Below are 19,699 nucleotides of genomic sequence, written 5' to 3'. Positions count from 1 at the left end.
TTCAAAAAATAATTTTAGTCAATGCTGCATCAATTTATATTCATAAAACTTATTTTTGTAATCCAAAAATTATGTTAAAATATTTCCCATTTCTATATTTTATATGAATTTTTTGTTTATATTCAAAATAAAATGTTACATCTAATCAATATATCATTAATTTGTCATTTATATTATTTATTTATATTCAAATATTTGTATTTATTTTCAAATTTGAAATATATTCAAATATTTTATTTACAAAAACAAAGCTTTAGTTTTAGTCTGTATTTCATTATTTTCAGTTCATTAATAAAATAATAAAAACGTCCCTCAAATAGAGATAGGCCAAACTTTCAAATTTGCATAAACATTTAATAAACGTATGAAACAGATAAAACAGGTATCAACATAAAATCTAAAATATTGTGCTTATGTGAGCGCATTGCACAACATTCTCTGGCCGTGAGTAATAAGAAAGGAATGTGGGCCAAGCTTGGATCGATTCTCACTGGCACCGAAACTTTAGCACCTGTCGGGCATCCTTCAGTCTTCTCTCACAATTCCCTACCTAAAACACGCCTGCCGTCCCCAGCTGCATCCGCAGCCCGACAGAAATAAAGTGATAAAGGGACTGAGGTTGATCTGAGAGGGGAAGATTGCTGACGTGAGGGCAGAGCAACACCGATCAGAGCTGGTCTTCTCCCTTTGGTGCGGGCGAATCAGAACAATGGCTGCTGGGAAGGGAGAGCGGTGTCAATACTCCCCGCCGCCTGCACATTCACCCGTCTGAATGGGACACGCCGTGTTGGGAGAGCGATGCGCGCGGCTGAAAGGGAAGTGGTGAAAAATCCACACGAGGGGCCAATTGATGCTGCTAGCAGGTGGATGGTTCTCCTTTCAGGCCAAACTGCTGAGGGGAGGGAAAAAAACCAACACATTTCCTTTTTCAAGGGGATCACTTATCTGAAATCAGCAGTCTATTGAAACGGGTCTCCTCTTCTTTCGCACAACCCCACTTTCTGGCTCTCTCAGGCTGCAGATCTTCAAACACACATACACATACATATATCTTTTTCCTGGTGTCTGAGTGCGTTTCTCCTCCTCCACCAGCACCTGGTTCTCTGCACAGCGGGGCCATGTGCTCAAAAGCAAGTGAGGGAGGTGGTTAAGCATCATTATAGCTGCGTTCAGGGCCCATACACACACACACACACTTACCCACAAGACACCGCAAAGCCAGGGGCCTTACAGATGTTCCAGAGCACATTGTCGAGCCTCCCAGGCTCTTTGTGAGGACGAATGTCCTGTTGCTTATGAAATTGGCCTCAGTTTGAAACGCACTTCAACCTCAAATCATGCACGGCGCTGTTTGAAACCAAATAGAGCTGGATACGTAACACCCTGTTACTCTAACTTGTTTAAGCTCCATTTGATACTAATGAAATTCCTCGGATTTGGGCGCCCTTTATTCACGGGATATTTGGGAGTCAAATAAGGCTCTTCAGGTCAGGCTAAACACTCTTCGCATTGTATTACAGCGAGCTGCAGAAAGCAAACGAAGCTCACATTACAGCGTTATGGAGGAATTACATTCGTACAGAGCCATTTTAACGAATTTGCACACGATTATGTCGCAGAGCAGCCTGTGATTATACGTGCTTATTGTTCATGCCGAAATAACTGATTGTGTTTGTGTGCAACATGGGATATTTGATGCACGTTCACTGCATGGTTTAGATAAGGTTTAGTAATCAAACTTTATTACTGAGAACAGCAAAAGTACATATTTATTCTTGTAGAAAAGATAATTTTTCATAAACTTTAAAATGCAATAATATTACTATGAACAGCATAAATGTGCATATGTGTGTAGTCTTTACATATTTACTCTTGTAGAAAGTATTTAATGGTTTTAATACAATGAAGAGTTTAGGCAATCACATTTTTAAATGCATTAATATTATTGAGAACAAATAAATATTTGTATCACACCATGGTCTAAACATATTTGTTGTAGAAAGTATTTAATATTTTTAATACATAGATAGTAATGTTTGTTATATATTTGCATGGTTTAGATAATGTTTAATAAGCAAACTTTAAAATAAAATTTCACCTTCTTAAACCCCAATGAAAATCTGTGGGATGACTTGAAGACTAGTCCACTGATGCTCACCAACACATTTAACTGAACTTGAGCAGTTCTGCAAAGAAGAGTCAAATATTGCAAAGTCTAGATGTGCAAAGTTGGTAGAGACAGAGACAAATCCCAACTGACTAAAGACTGTAATAAAAGCAAAAGGTGCTTCAACAAAATACTGAGACAATGGAGAGATCCTTTTTCCAACTCAGTGATTCTGATTTTCTATTTACTTTTTTTTTTTTTTTTGACATGTTGGTGCTTTATCTTTCAGCTGGATGTTATGAGTTGCACTGAGTAAATACAGCTGGATGAAACAAAAACTGTGTCTGACTTCATTTTAGTCTGCAAAGCATCAAAATTAGATTATTTTAAAGGTAGGTGATATCCAAACTACACACAATGTTATGGTTAGTTTAATTTGTATTTGTATTGAGAATAGTTTTTCCTTTCTGTCTGCAAAATGAAAACAGACCAGCTGTAAAGTTGGATTGGCTGGATTGCATATATCTTCAGTGACCAAAACAAGGATTGAAACATGCAGATATGCAGCACATGTTGTGTTCCTCTGCTGAGATGCACTGCGGAGCTTGTTCACGAGCTGTTATCGTCTCCCAAATCAAATCCTGGACACCCTCAGGGCTGCGCATTTGTGTTTCAACTGCCTGCTAATATGGCTGATTCCTCCGATCGCAGATTTGATCATTTGTTGATTGGTTAAACAGTGCACTGCTTTACAGCCGAATCTATGAAATCTCTCCAGCGGTATTCTCTAAATAACAGAGCGAGGCATGTGGCGTCTAAATGAGGGTCACATTTGGGATCTTCCTGCCTGTTTTGGCTGCTTTAAGTGTATCATCTGTGACACCTCTCCAATTAAACGGCGTCTCGGTGATGGTGAAGGGGGGTGATTTGGGGCAGACAGTCAGCGGATATCAAGGTGTCCATTAAAAGATCACAGGGGGATACGCTCGTATGTTAATCAACTCTTTTAATGTAGCAATGAATTAAGAGTTTAGATGTCACAGGAGGTTTAACACAGCTGATCCAGAGGAGAGGACGTGATTCCCGCTGGTGGCCCCTGCTCAGAGCCCGGCCCATGTGAGGGCTAATTACAGGCAAATAGGAAAAGTGTCTGCCTTTTTTGCTTTGGTCATAGTTTTTCTTTTGAAGAATATTAGACTTTAATTTTAGTAAACTTTTCCATCATTTTACATTTGTAAACCTTTTTTTTATTTTATATTTTAAAAAATCATATTCAAATACATGCAATTTTTTTTTAGATTTTTCAAAATTTGATTTAAAATGTGATATAAATAAATAAATAAATAAATAAATAAATAAATAAATATATTAAAATATTTGCAACTTTAATTTTAGTCAGCACTCTATTTGATCATTTTTCAAATATGTTTTTAATTAATAGTTTTAAAGTATAAATACAAATGAAAATAAAATATTATTTGAAAAACATATCAAAAACATACATTTATTTATTTATATAGCTTTTAATATTCCAAATATTATTCAAAATCATGTTGAGGTACATTACATTTTTTGTATTAAATTTAAAAAATAATAATATTACTTTCAGAAATAACTTTTTTGTAAATATTGATTTTGTGAATATTTAATTGTTATATTTATAAAACTTATTTATATATTTTTTTTATTTCACGCAAAATATTTTATTTGCTTTTGAATTATAATTTTAAATGTGAACTGTTTAAACATTTTAATTTTTAGATATTTATTATTTTGAAATCTTTTATTTTCAAAATCAAAACTTTCATTTGTCAATATTTCCTAATTCAATACTTCTATATATTTTAGTATTTATTATTACATTTAATTTTTTACATCAAATTACAAAAAAAACGTGTATTAAAATTTTTTAATTTTTTCCATCATTTGTCAATATTTCATCATTTATATTTGTATTAAAATAATAATTTTTTTAGAATTATTAAAAAAAAACATTTCTTTTATATACAAATTCACATTTTTTTCAATAGCTCATACTTTTATAAAACTTGATATTCAAAATATTTTATTCAAGATTCATTCACATATTTCTTTGCATTTATATTTCAGATGTGAAACATACTGTTAATGTAGCAATGAACTGAGAGGTGAGAGTCACAGGAGGTTTAACGCAGCTGATCCAAAGCAGAGGCCATGGTTCCTGGTGCTCAGAGCCCGGCCCGTGTGGGGGCAATTATGGCAAATTGGAAAAGTGTCGGGTGACGATGCACATGTGGGGCTTCCTTTGGAACTTGCTACATCCCGTCGTCAGGGTCTGATGCTGCCTGTCTGGGCCACATCTGCTCCTCACCGGCCTGCGATAGATAGAGGCCACCGGTGGCTCAATAACAGTCACCCACCCCACCCCGTTCAGTATTGATGAACTGTGGGGCCGCAGGCTTTGTGAGTGAGGATCATCTGCTGCAAATTGTATCTCCGCCCCCTCAGCACCTGCGCAGAGGGATGTGATAGGTGAGCGGACGGGCAAGAGGGACCTCTGGGACCTGCTTTTTTGGAACGACACGAACGAGCCGTAATGGGTGTGTGTGTGTACCATGGGGGTTGCTGCAACCCTGCACATGTGTCCCATCTTCCTCCTTATTATTGCGTAATTAGCCCTTTGGCTGTCTGCTGGAGGACGGCCGTCTCCCCTCGAGAGCCGTCTGTGTTGACAGACACACACAGACCCAGAAAAACAAACACACAACGAACAGCATTTGACTTCCAAACAGCAAAAATCCTGACTTCTAGAGAAGGCAAACATGCTCAGGCACCCGTAGCGATTTGGCCTTTGCGGTTCAGTTTCAAGTTTACTCCACTGTCTCCATCCAGCTGGTACTCAATCATGACGTGCCTACAACAATGTGTGAAATTACAGTTTGAAGCACTAATGTTGTATTTTGTGAAGCGGAAGCTGTAGTTTTGATATGTAGCTGATATTTTTAAGCATTTGATGCAATCAATTCTGGTCAAGACAGATGTCTGGCTTGCCACTGTTCCCAATTAAAAAACAAAACACTTGCACTAAACTCCGTGCAACTTATGCAAAAGTTCTGGATGATGGACACAACTGGGAAGATATATTGAGATTCTCAAGCAGTCTGAACTTAAGGTTTCACATTCGGCACCAGCTGCCTTTGCTCCAGTGAATAATGCAATGCTACGGCAACAAGCAGTTTGATCGCTCTATAATAGAGTTTGTGCGTGCAGCAGAACTTTTGATGACAGCCCTACAACAATTTATGAAACGACAGTTTGAACACTAAAGGAGTATTTTGTGAAGCGGAATCAATCTGTTTTTATATAGAAAGCTGTGGTTGCGCTATTCCACTGGATATTCCAGTGGATAATGTAACTCTATTGCGATAAGCAGTTTGATCGCTCTGTACTAGTGCTCATGCGTGCAGCAGAGCTTTTGATGATGGACCTAAAACAATGTACAAAATTGCAGTTTGAAGCACTAACTAGCGTATTTTGTGGAGCAGAATTGGCCTGTTAGTCAATACAAAGCAGTGTTTGCGATATTTCAGTAATGCCGCATTTTATGCAATTAACAGCCATCAAGACAGATGTCCAGCTCACAACAGTTCCAAATGCAAATGTTCTGGGCAAAGATCTTGAAGATATTTTGAGATTCTCAAGTGAACTTAAGGTTTTGCATTCATCACCTGCTGCCTCTGATTCAGTCGATAATGCAACACTATTGCAACAAGGGGTTTGATGGTGTACGTAGAGGTTTTTAAGCATTTCATGCAATCAACAGTAATCAAGATTTCAAAACAAAGATATCTGGCTTGCAAATGTTCCAAATGTAGACGTTCTAGATGATGGCCATGAATGAGAAGATATTTTGAGATTCTTAAGCCGAACTAAAGGCACCAGCAGCCTCTGCTCCAGTGGATAATGCAGCACTATTGCAACAAGCGGTTTGATCACTCATGCATGGTGTTCATGCATGCAGCAGAGATTTTGATGACGGCCTAAAACAATTAATGAAATCACAGCTTGAAGCATTAAAGACATATTTTGTGGAGCAGATTTGGCCCATTTGTCAATAGAAAGCTGTATTTGAGATATTCCATTAATGTCGGATTTTGACGTATTTCATGCAATCAACAAATCTTTTGATTGCAACAAAAACGAAATGCAGATGTACTGGATGATGGCCATGAAAGGGAAAATATTTTGAGATTCCCAACATCTTCGAATAAAAAATCTTACAGCTGCCTTTGCTCTAATGGAAATCACAGCACTATTGTGATAAGCGGTCGTGTGTTGACAGACCTACAACAAGGTATGAAATCAGTTTGAACCACTAATGCCATTGGCTTGTTTGTCAATAGAAAGCTTTAGTTGCATGGTTGAGGTATTTCACTAATCTCAGAGTTTTTTTTGCATTTCATGCAATCAATAGCAGTCAAGACAGAAGTCTGGCTCACAACTGTTCACCATAAAAAAAAAGAAAGAAAAAAAAGCACCTTGCTTGCACTTGCTATGACGAGAAGCAGTTTGATCGCTCTATACCAGAGTTCATACTTGCAGCTAAAAGCTTTTGATGACAGGCCAAAAAAGAAGTTTCAGCTCTGTTTTCACAGCTGTGATTGCGAGCGTTCGTGCCTCGGGCTAAACTTGAGTGCTCAGCTGAGAGCCCAGGTGCCTTCTGGGTGATGATGAAGGGTCCAGTAGGATAAAGCAAGAGCTTCAGTCAGACTGGTTGAGTGAGGGAAACCCATAAACTGCCGACAGCACAAAAACGCACATACTACGATACCCACGGTGTGCAAATCAGCCAGGGACTAATTAACACATCATCGCAACCCAACTGCCTAGTGCTCCGCTCACCTGCCTCTTTCTTACTGCAGAGAGCACGTAAATCTCTCGGAGACATGGGTATTAGTCTGCAATGTTGCTGCATGGTGTCTTTAACCTCACTCATGAGGTGACGGGCCCTTTGTACTCCCTGAAAAAGGCAGTCGAAACAAAATAAACGTGTTTTAATGAAATTGCAGTTCCATTATGAATATGGGAATCTCCAGGGCGCATTCAAGAACAAATGAAATGCAAATGAAAGTTTGAAGACAGTCATTTGATGTGCTAGTTTGGCTTCCGCAATGGGTATTAAATCATAAAGAAAAATAAAATGCAAATGATAAGACTCACCAATGGCTTAGTGTCCACTGATGCTGTCTGGCCCATGGGCTTCTGTAAAGCAGAAAAAATATATACACTTGCACTTTTTTTTAGAGAGAGACTAATACTGTTAGTCAGCAAGGACACATTAACTTGATCAGAACTGCCAGTATAGACATTGCTGTCTAAACATATTTATCCTTGTAGCAGATATTTACATTTATTTCACCTTGTGTAGTTTTATTTTGCTCCAAATAATATAAAGTACATAGCTTTTAACATCAACAATAAAAGCCAGAACTGCGGTAGAGTTTGACTGAATGGACTTATGACGTCAGCAACATAAAAAAATAAGAAGCATTTCCCCTTTTTTAAAAAGTTGCTCAGCCAATATTTTGCTTATCCAATGCAAATCGTCTTACTATACACAATTGTTGTTAGATTGTATTTTTCCTAAACAGACCTGCGTTCCACCAGTAGAGAGCCACTGTGTTTGAACTGTACCGTGTCAATGACAATAGGCTGCCCTGCAGGAAAGCATTTTGTCAATATGCAAAAGACGGAGGGTTTCCAAACCCAGACAGTTTTATATACAGTAGATGGAGCTAATCTGCATTAGTATTCAACACATACACACAGCAACGTTTGCTAAGGGTTTGTCTAGCGTGTGAGCGTGTGAGATCCAGACTGCACTGATTAATCTGACGCTGTCATGCCTACACAGATGTTTACATGGAGATGTTTGAGGAGCACATGTCTAAAAGAGTGCGTATCTATCTTCTGTCCTCTCCATCTTCGAACATATGCATATACGACATCACCTGGGCCATCTGGAGGGTGTAGAGTGATGGCTGACCTACACACACACACACACACACACACACACACACACACACACACACAATCATAACTCCCCACATCATATCACTGTGTGCCAACAGATGACTGCTCTTTTACAAAACCTAGTGAGCTGCTTATAGACAGCATTTTAGGCATCATAGGTGTGCTGACAACATGAAAGTAGTTTCTAAAGGTAGGCAACAACATTATACACCCTTCTTTGTCCAAATTCTGAGCCAACATCACATGCACCTGACAACTCAATAAGTATGTAAGTAAGTAAATAAGGCCGAAATGGTTGACAATATGAGATACAAATTTGAAAAAATTGAAAAAAATATTGAAAAAATATTTTTTATAAATATGTGCAATATATTCATATAATATTCAATACTGAAAAGTATCAGTAAAAATAATTATTGATATAAATAATCAAATTAATCACAGGGGGAAAAAAATAGAAATGTCAAATGGAGAATTGTCCTACTTTTTCTGATAAATCTCTCACAAATGTATCCCTTAAGAGATTAAGATGATATTTCAACAATGTCTGAAACTATGCTCAGATTTTGCTCAGTAAAAATAGCTCTTGACAATAATTGATCACTAAAAATTATAAAAAGACCCCAGTAATCTCACTTGTCCTCTATAGTGTTTCAAAAGAGATCTCAACAATGTCTTATACTGTGCTCCAATTTGCCTAAAATGCCAAAATTGGCAATAAAAACTCAGTATAAACTCAAACATTTCTCATAGACTCAAGTGAGTCAATAATTGTCACCCAATAAGAGTATATTTTTATCTGTTAAAGCATTTTGGGAGAAAAATCCAAGACAAAGTTGACATATGAGAACTTCATTAGGTCTCCAGAGCAAGTTTAAATAATCTGTTGTCCTGGATGAACCCTAGAATCAGCTGTGACGCACCAGTTTCTGTCTCTCTCAAAACCTCACTCCAGATGGCATAAAACCCTGATGCCGGTGCCTGACAGTTGTGGTGCATGATGGCATGGCACAAGTTGAAGTGTGTCTTCTTTACAGTTATTCACACTGCCAAAAAACACTGCCAAAAAACTTGCACAGCATGCAGCCGCAGTGCTGCAGACCTGCATTCTGCATCCAAATCACTGGTTACGACATGCAGGCTGCCTACGCAGGGACCAACATATGATATGGAGGCAGACAATGAAAAACACTGCAAGAGAACACAGAGCCTGATCTCACAAACAAACACAAACACACTTGGATGTGTGGAAGTTTTAGTAGGGCTGTCAATTTAATGTGTTCATTTAATAAAAGGAATAGTTCACCCAAAAGGAAACATTTGCTGAAAATATACTCACCCTCAGGCCATTAAAGATGTAGATGTGTTTGTTTCTTCATCAGATTTGGAGAAATGTAGCTGTATATCACTTGCTCAGTAATAGATCCTCTGCAGTGAATGGGTGCCATCAGAAGGAGAGTCCAAACAGCTGCTAAAGACATCACAAAAATCCACAAGTAATCCACCAATTAATTCATTGTGAAGCAAAAATATGTACGTTTGTAAGAAACAAATCCATCATTAAGGTGTGTTGACTATAAACAGTCTCTTGTTATAGACTATAAACGGTCTCACTCCTATTCTCCTCTCAACAAAATCCACCGACATATTTGTTTAGAACAGTTTTGGATTGTTGTAAATGATGCTTGATCTGTGCATATTTCACTCCTGATTCAGACCAAACAACTAGCAATGTTATGGATAGGTGACTCTTAACCCGGAAACGACCGTTAAAGATACTGACTGAATGTATAATAGATCGTTGAAGGTCAGTGATAGACTGATGCTTAATACATTGAAAAATACATTGACTTCTGGACCCATTTTGTCTATTTTAATGCTTTAGCTGCCACAATAATGTAATGTAATGAATTAATTGATTGAAGAAAGCATCAAATTAACCTACTGAAAATAAACCTATACCATAAAAATTATAGACCCTTCATTTCTTTGTACTGTAACTGGGCAAACTTACAAAAACAGCAGGGGATCAAATAAATACTTCCCCCACTGTAATTAAATGTTAAAGGGGTCATATGATGCAATTAAAGTTTTTCCTTTCTCTTTGGAGTGTTACAAGCTATTGGTGCATAAAGAAGATCTGTAAAGTTGCAAAGACTAAAGTCTCAAATCCAAAAGAGATATTCTTTATTAAAGTTAAGACTGCCATGCCCCCCTAAAGCACCACATGTCTACATCACTATGTGGAAATATTTGCATAATGCCGCCCTAACGTTCACACAAAGAAAGAAAGCGTGGTTTCAGTAACCGCAGTTAGTGTTGAAGCAGTCATGTCAGGGAAATGCTGACTCTGTTCCCCTTTTGGGCTTGAACTGATGGTAAAATTAAAGACATTATTAACTGTCTTTACATTTATTTTGAAAGAAGAATCTTGCAATTACGGAAAGAGGCTTTACATTTCCGATGAGTGCTTGCGGTGTTCGGGTTAATCATAATGGACTGCATAAGTTGGCCAATCAGAGCAGACTGCGCTTGTCGGAAGGAGGGACTTTGTAGAAAAAGATGCGTTTGAGAGAGGCGGGGCATAAAGGACCTACAATAATGTATAGTATTTGAAAAATAATATGTTTTTTGGACATTAAAGCATGTCAACATATTGTGTCACACCAAATACACAAAATAATGATCTTTTAAAAAAAGCATCATATGACTCCTTTAAATATATTCCAGTATATATTTTGAACATAAACCCAGTGCGCCAACAGCTGGTTAATGCTTTCAAAAGAGTTTTGAAGAGAGAAAGAGATAGAGGGAGAGAGAGAGAGAGAGAGAGAGAGAGAGACAGAGACAGAGAGACAGAGAGACAGAGTAGATAGGGAAGCAAGGTTATTTGCATGGAGAGGCACGGATGACCCCGTTCCCCGTATCTGATGTCAGTCTCCCGATACTGATAGACTCTGCATCTCCCATTTAAGGAATAATGAGATTGCTCGAGCCACACAAACCTCTACTGACTGTACTACACCGATGCCACAGCAGTCACTTCATCTCTCAGAGATTCATCAGGCTTCCTCTAAACAACTCCACTGCCCCCATCTTCCTCCGACCCAGACACTCGATATGAACACACTCGGCTCATCAAGAGCCTGAGCACCAGCGTAATGGAGAGAAGTGGGCGAAAACGAAGAGGACGTGGGGCAGCGCAACTCCTGATTGGCTGAAAACAGGGCCCGTTTCCATCGCAGCATCTTCCTCAGGTGGTAGAAGAAAATTCTTAAAATGACATCTCTTTAATGTCCCAACTGTTTCTCCCAGACAGCAATGCAATAATGCAGGGAAAATGTGAAAAAGGCCTTTTATCCTCACATTTAAATTCAGAAGAGGTTTCAACGGGTCAGCTGAGATTCCAGTCTGCAAACAAAAGTGTCAAATTTTATATTCCAACACAACAGATCTCAATATGAGCTTAAACATTTTCATCACATACTCCCAAGACCAAACATACTACATGGATTAATAACTCTTCACTACTAGTCAACCAATGCAAGTCCTGAATCGTTTGGCACCCAAAGAAAAAACCAAATGTGCCACTGTATTTGTTGGTACTTTCATGACTGTTTGTGTTTTGGTAACATATTTAATTGAGATATCATTACCTGTAGCACGTGCAGGTGTTGAACTGTCTTCGTCTCTAATTCGACAGGATGCGGTTGCAAGTTTTGTTTCTATACATGCTGCTGGTAAAAATACACTTCATCCAGCACTCTCTTAGTTTTATGTTTGCTGTTCTGAAACATTGCGTTTTACTTCAGGAGAAATCAGTGACTGTAACCATGTTTTTTTGTTTGTTCATTACTGAAACAGTATTATTTTTTATAAATATTTTAAGTGAACGATTCGTTGTTGTTCACTTCCATACACTGAAATCTCCTGCAAAGGATACAGAATCATTAAAAATGGATGCGAACCGTTTTGAATGATTCACTTAAAAGAACCGAATACAAACAGGATTGGTCAGCATTGTGGTTTGATTCTCAGGCAATGAAAGAGCTCAAAATGCAAAATTCCTTAAATTCCTTAAAGAAATAAAAAGACATACAAATGAGTATAGAGCTATAAAATGAACAAAATGAACAAGAGCAGCTCAGATCTTTTGATGAGAAATGTTTGAGTGTATATGAGATTTCTTTTGAAACACAAGATGAGACATTACTGATGAGAAACAAGAATTCAGCCCTTTTCTCTCCATTTAATCGTACTGGTTTTTAGGAACAAAAACTGAGCTGTGCTGAGCAAATATCTTAATTATTTCACACTGTATGAGCTCTCTAATTATTAATATAACATTTACTTTGGTAATACGATCACTTTATGAACTCAAACCCTTCTCAACAAATCTCTGTACTCAACAATTGACTCAACAATTTTTATTTCTCAGAAGGATGACACATCTGAGAATTAATTATATTAACGAAACCTCATGAGCTACAATAGAGCAAAATAAATTTCCTCAGGGAAGACAGATTGAATTTATGTTATTCACAAATCACCCATGTCTCATACACATGCATGATTTGCCACACGTGCTCAAGTTTACACAAGCGACAAGCAGCCGCACAGGTGCACACACAAACAACGCACGTTTGAGTGAAATCCAGGGGCGCGTCGCCATCCCAGAGCCTCGGAGGCATGGGACAGGTGGCACAATAGAGAGAGGGAGGGAGGGAGGAGGCTTTACGCTGTGCAATAAAAATGCTAATCCGCTCTATTCCCCTGTTGATCGGCTCTATGTAAAACAGGTTAGAGTTTCCCGCTCCACATGTGTACCCTCAATTTACCAGTTGGCCTTCCTTTGTCCTGCTTTCTTTATTTGTTCTTCATTGAACGCAGTGGCCTGGATGTCTTCACACATCTTCCACTGGACTCTGCTAATGACAATGACAGTGCTGGCTTCAGTTCTGTGCCCACACACTGCCTTAATGATGCCCCCGCAGGCCGAAAGACAAAGAGAGCTGTGGATGTGGCATTGTCCCAAATTAAAGGTCATAGAACAGAAGAGGTCTTAACTGTCCTCAGCCTCCGGCCACGTTCGGCTCAAATTGTCGGCTGCCACTGTTGGTTGTCTTCAATCGTTGAGTGCGCCACACTGAGTAATGTTGCTTTCGGACGATTTTATACTAGTTTTAGTTCTGTAACGTTTATTAGGTCAGTGCATTTGGAACAAGATTGATTTAGTTTTACTAAATCTAGATAGATTTAGATTTAGTAGGAACCCAATTGTTTATCACAGAAAAGTAAACAAAAATTTCTGGAAATCTTTTTATTATTTGCTTTAAAGAATTCTTCAGTTTGTTTGGTTTGCTTAGAGTTTAGGGTTTGTTCAATTATGACAAAACAGTCTGAAATACTGAGTCATAATTATGTGATAATTTATAATTTTTATGAGATAAAAAGTCATAATTATGACATAACTATTCATAATTATGAGATTAAAGTCAAAATTATGACAATTGTTTTTTGTCTTCAATTGTTGTGTGCTCCACAATGATTTATGCTGATTTTGGACTATGCTGGTTTCATACTGGTTTTAGTTGTGTAACATTTATTAGGTCTGTGCAAGAACAAGAATGTTAGTTGGAACACAATTGCTTATGAAAAGAAAAACAAAAATGTCCTTTAAATCAAACACTGAAACGTCTGTATTAATAATTTTTCATTTTGATGCTTTGGTAAGAGTTAAGGGTTTGTTCAATTATGACAAAACTAAGTCATAATTTATGCTAAGTCATAATTATTAGATAGAAACTCTGAATTATGAGATAAATTAAAATTATTAAATAAAAGTCGTAATAATGTCAGCACAAAACCATGTTAATCCTCATTTACATTTATGCATTTGGCAGACACTTTCATCCAATGTGACTTATATTGCATTCAATGTATATACAAATTTCTATCATACATATTTAATGGAAATCAAACCCATGACCTTGGCGTTGCTCACCCCATGCTCTGTTTGACTTGCAGGAATTCAATTGAGTTGCAAATGTATATGAATTGTATAGTTTGTTCATGATTCTTGAAGATGAGGCTATATGTTCATGTTGCATCCAATTTAGTTTCTACAAGGAACAGATGAATTGGAATCCAGATTGGATGACCAGTTGATATTAACAACAGAAGGTATGGTAAGAGTTCTCTCTTTTTTAAAAAAAACATATTTTAGTAGTCTATGATTATAAATATATTTAATTATTTGAATTTAGTTGTAGTTCCTGCTGTCCATGACATTCAGAAGGGAATGATTTATTTTTGGGTCATGACCTACCAGTTGAGAACTACTTCATTAGATTGCTTTAATGTTTAAGGTTTTAGGAACTCTGTCAAATCAGCACGTTTGGAACTGACCAAAATAACAAGCCAGTCGACAAATATATCCACGCCCGTCTGAAGCTCCTGGGCTGAAGCGTGTTTATCAGCCTGTCCGCACTCTCCCGTTTTCCTAATCTTCTCCGTTTGCTCTCAAAAGGGCCTAAACGAAACTGGAATCTAAATAATGTCGCCTTTGCCCCTCCCCAGTAGTTTCTTTAACTCTCACATCTAATTAGCTTCAGGGACTGCAGGGGTGAGATATGGGGTTTCCTGGGGCGCGCCCCCCTTTTCCCTCCAGTTGCGCCATGGGTGGGGCCGGTAGGGTCTGTTCCCCAGAGACCGGTTATGACAAATAAGATTAATATCTCTCAAGCCTCCTGAGCTTCACAGATTAGACTGATAGCTGAGTTCTCAAGAGAAGCCCCATGTGTGAGCGTATGTATGCACTTGTCAAAGCATGCTGGGAAAGAGAGAGCAACCGCAGTTCCCTCCCTCTAATGACCACTGGACCATAGAGGGTCAGGAGGGTGTGGGTCAAAAGGTCCTCCAGAGGGTTCCCTATCTTCATGAGCACTGAAGCGTTGGATGAAGGGTGGCGCTCCTGTGAGATTAAGGTTTAAACTCTCAGTTAGGAGTAAGAGTGGAAATGAAAGGCCTGAGGGCAGTTTGAACCTGCTTCTACATATACAGCACCTGTTTTCCTTTCCTTTACATTATACTGCAAAAGCTTGATTTAATTGATTCCATTGCCAGCCATCATCAAATCATTAAATCTGATGACTTAGTAAAGTAGAATTTATTTCTGTAGGACAAATTCTATGCTGACGTTTAATACTTTGTGTTTAGGTTTGTTCATATTGCTACACAAGCCTGAGCTACTGCCACAAACAAATAATGAATTCTGGACCTTTTGTTTCAAACTAAACCACATTTCATTTTTTTCCCCTCCTCAATTCGAGGAGTATGAAAGCCCATTTACAGTGCTTAAAGGAACATAATCATAATTATTATATAAAAAGTTGACATAATTATGAGATTAAAAAGTCATAATTATGAGATAAATGCCCATGATTGACATACAAGTTATTATGAGAAAAAAAATATTATAACATCATAGAGCTCATAGTCATAGAGATAACATTTGACAGTTATAATCTTAAGATAAAAAATATGATACGAGATAAAATGTAACTTTTTTTGTCATAATTCAGATTTTCATCTCATAATTATGACTTCATTTTAAATTTTGTATCTCATTATTATGACGGCCATATTTTCTACTTTTGCCATAATTATGAGATAACAGGTCAAAATTATTAAACAAAAAGTTGAAATTATAAGTCATGATAAAATGCCAACTTTGTCATTATTTTGACTTCTAATAATTATGATTTAAAATATGTTAATTATTATGTCAATTATTAGATAAGAGGTGAAAATTATGAGATACTTAGTCAATTATGACAAATCGTGGAAATTCTGAGATAATAGTAATAATTATGACAAAATGTAGACTTTTAATGACAGTTTTGACTATTTATCTATTTTTGTATAATTAATACTAATAATTGGAAATGGGCTTCCGCAGAGTAGTGGCACTAAACTTGACATGATTGGTTTACCCTGCATTGATTCGTTAAAGAAAACGCTGCATTCAGCAGAATGAATCAGAAGAGTCACATCTATTTAAAAAGACAACTCAAAACTCTTCTGAGGTCTTTATAACTTTTGAGGATTCTTCCGATGACTTCAATGTGTCAGCTTGCTGACATAGCAGCTTCCCAGACAGAATGTTCTTCCGGATACACCGGGAGCATGCTATTCTCCACAGCGCCAAAGCCATAAGCAAACTTTTATGGCTCAATTGTGCTTTATTCATAAGATGTTTGCTCTGTAATAATACCACTATGTCTGAATTTGGTTTAAATTATCCTAAAATAAAGCTTAAATATTGATGTCTAAGCATTTCCTTTTTTGCACAGCTCTCTTTTATTCTTTCACAAGAACAGTGTACATAGTATTCTTTCAACAGACAATTACTGTAACGATAACATTCATATAATGGGCTTTTTGTGAGTTCAGTGCGATACACACAATCTTTGAGTTTCTCATAACCCCAAATAAATCCCAATGTTCTCTGAAACTGGGAAACCAAAATCTTTTTATCTTAAATCTTATCTTAAAGTGTAAGCTCCAGGCATAACAGCATTACTTTTCTTAATGTGATTATTGCACATCATTCCTTTAATTTACACAGTGAAACTGTTCGAATTGTGTAAATAGTTGTTTAATGTTTACTATTATTTATAAAGTATATTTTTCAAGTTCTATGTATGTATCTATATGTCTGTCTGTCTGTCTGTCTGTCTGTCTGTCTGTCTATCTATCTATCTATCTATCTATCTATCTATCTATCTATCTATCTATCTATCTATCTATCTATCTATCTATCTATCTATCTATCTATCATTGAATGCCGATTTTGCTGAACAGCTTGACTAAATAAGCGCAATGCCGCGTTTGTCCTTTTAATGCAGATTTTCTATATGATCTTGTAATCAGAGAGAGAGAGAGAGCAAGAGAAGGAGGGAGGGCAGCTGCTAAGCCTGAATCTGCCCATCAATGTCACTGGCCGGCCGTGGCAGATGCAAAGGGGCATCAGGTCTCAGCCGACACACCCTCATGAGAACAAGAGCAGCGCTCTGCAGAAGTGTGTGTCTGTGTGTGTGTGTGCACAAATGCTTTGGTAAGAGAGATAGATGGTGCAATAACTTGTGATTGCATGAACATATGACTGTGGAAATAGATTGTGACATTTTCCTGTATCATCTGAAGCTGTGTTTAACCTTATTTTCTTTTCTTTTTTCACCTTTTCACCGGTATATGATGGCTTCATCCATCCATCTGATGTTCTTTTTCTCTGGGAAAACTGCAGGTGTGACCTTATAAATCTGTTCTACGGTACCTGATATGACATGAAAATGACATCGTCAGGTAGATTGAGTCAAATTAAATCACATTTTTGATTTAAAACTAGCACCCAAAAATAATAGCCCCTTTCACACTGCGATTCCGGAAAATACACGGGTAATGTGCCCCGGAAATTGTTCCCGGGTCACTAGATTTTGCACTTTCACACTGCTAGTGATTACCCAGAATATGTGCGTGCATTCACTCACAACCTGTAAAGGTCCCGTAAAGACACGTGAGATCAGGATGTGACGTGTAATGTATGAGTCGAATATGCTAGGCATGTTAACTTTTGCTGAAGTTAGCGAACGATCTCAGCTTCAGAGCGGAAAGTGAGGAACTAACTGATTTTTCATCTTCGTTACAGTTTGCACAAATTTTTTCAGTCCCAGAACAAGCGCATATTTTGAAAAATGTCACAGTGCAATATAAGTCTAATGTTGCTTGAACTAAAGTCATACAGGTTTCAAACAACATGAGGATGAGTGTTTTTTCAAACGACAGCTTGAACGACACACATATGTACAGTAACCTAAACACCCCTTTGAATTTAGCTAAACTGAATGTGTACAATTACTTCACATGATCAAAGACACCAACATCAAATAAAAATACACTTCATGTAAACAGGACAAAAAAGTGGATGTTTCAAGGGTTGAAGTACAGAAGTAAACAGTACGTTTCTACAAAATCCTCTCTTTGACCTTCCATGTGTCCTTTACAATATGCTCCAGAAGTGCCTTGTGTACTGATTTGAATCGGTCTCATTGAAAACAGCGTATGTGAGAATTAAATGTCAATGAAGTTCTTTTGATTTCATTTCCGACGAGACATTTGTTCGGTGTGTTGAGACACACCGAAGACTATTATTATGCAAATGAGGCACACTTCAATATTTTCTCCTGTGTTTTTCCAGCTGATGTCAGCACTTCCTGAGAAGCCTCTGTGTGTGAACATCCTTCTCCCCCCCACAAACACGTCAGGTCGCTGTGGGCTGCTGCCGTCCTCTCTGCGCTTGGGAATGTCAACTGCTGTGCAACAGTGTCCTACATACTCAATGCATTCTCATGATATGGTTACACACACACATGCATGCACATTAATGTTGAATCAACCTATGGGTCATTCTATAAAACAAGCCATTTTGTCCCTCATTTACATACAGTATTTGTAAAATAAAAGGTTTTTTACCTACATGTTTCATTAGGAAGACTTTTTTTGACCTGCTATAATACTCAATGTGAAAATTTAAATGGAAAGAAACATATAAAAAAGATTGCATTTTTATTTTTAATCCCTATATTTTCTTAGATTTTGGGTGACTGTTTTATTACTTGCATCCACAGGTTATCAAATCCCCCCCCCCCCCTTTTTAAATATCTTTTCCAGGGCATGGTAAAAATCTATTCTTTTTAATCACTTTATCTTTTTGTTTTTATCATTAAATTCTTTTAGTTTCTCAACCTTGTGCTTGTAATGTCATTTCCATAGGCACAATTACACTCAAAAATATTTAAAGTTTATTGATTTATTTCTAAATAGCACAATGCGAATGAAGTAAAATAAAGTAAAAATGTATAAACAAATAACAAATACAAATAAATATATAAAGGTGAACAAATAAATAAAGGTCATTAAGGATTTTTGTCTGACAATTCGAATTTTTTCCTCACAATTGTAAGTTAATATTTCACAATTCAGACTTTTCCACAATTGCGAGCTTTTATCTCACAATTCTGAGTTTATTGGAATTTTGATTTTCTGCGGTTCTTTTCTCTTCTTCTCAGAAGGTCGCAATTACCTTTATGTATGCATGTATGCGTGTATTTATTTATTTGTTTAATTATTATTATAATTTTTTTAAACTACCTGCATATCCATCCAACCGGAGGACTGCAGTGAAATTGCAACGCGTGCACGTAGTGCATCATTGTGGGCGAAAGGCTTGCGTGCCCTAAATGAGAAATTGAACAATGTATAATGACACTCTAGTTTCCACAGACACCAGTGCAAAGCAGAATCTATCAATACAACGCTTTCTCTTCGGTTCTGAATGGTTGTGAAACGACAATCCTACTGCGGGACGTCCTTATTCGTCCCATTGAAGGAGTAAACAATGAGAACACGATGTCAGACAACAGTGTGCTACAGCTCCAGGATCCGCGTTAATTGTGGACATATGGCTCCTACTGGAATCATTGAGGAAACGGACCTTCTGGTACCCAATTCGCGTGATTT

This window comes from Carassius carassius, chromosome 25, assembly GCF_963082965.1.
Source record: "Carassius carassius chromosome 25, fCarCar2.1, whole genome shotgun sequence".
Lineage (NCBI taxonomy): Eukaryota > Metazoa > Chordata > Actinopteri > Cypriniformes > Cyprinidae > Carassius > Carassius carassius.
Note: the sequence above shows the minus strand (reverse complement) of the source record.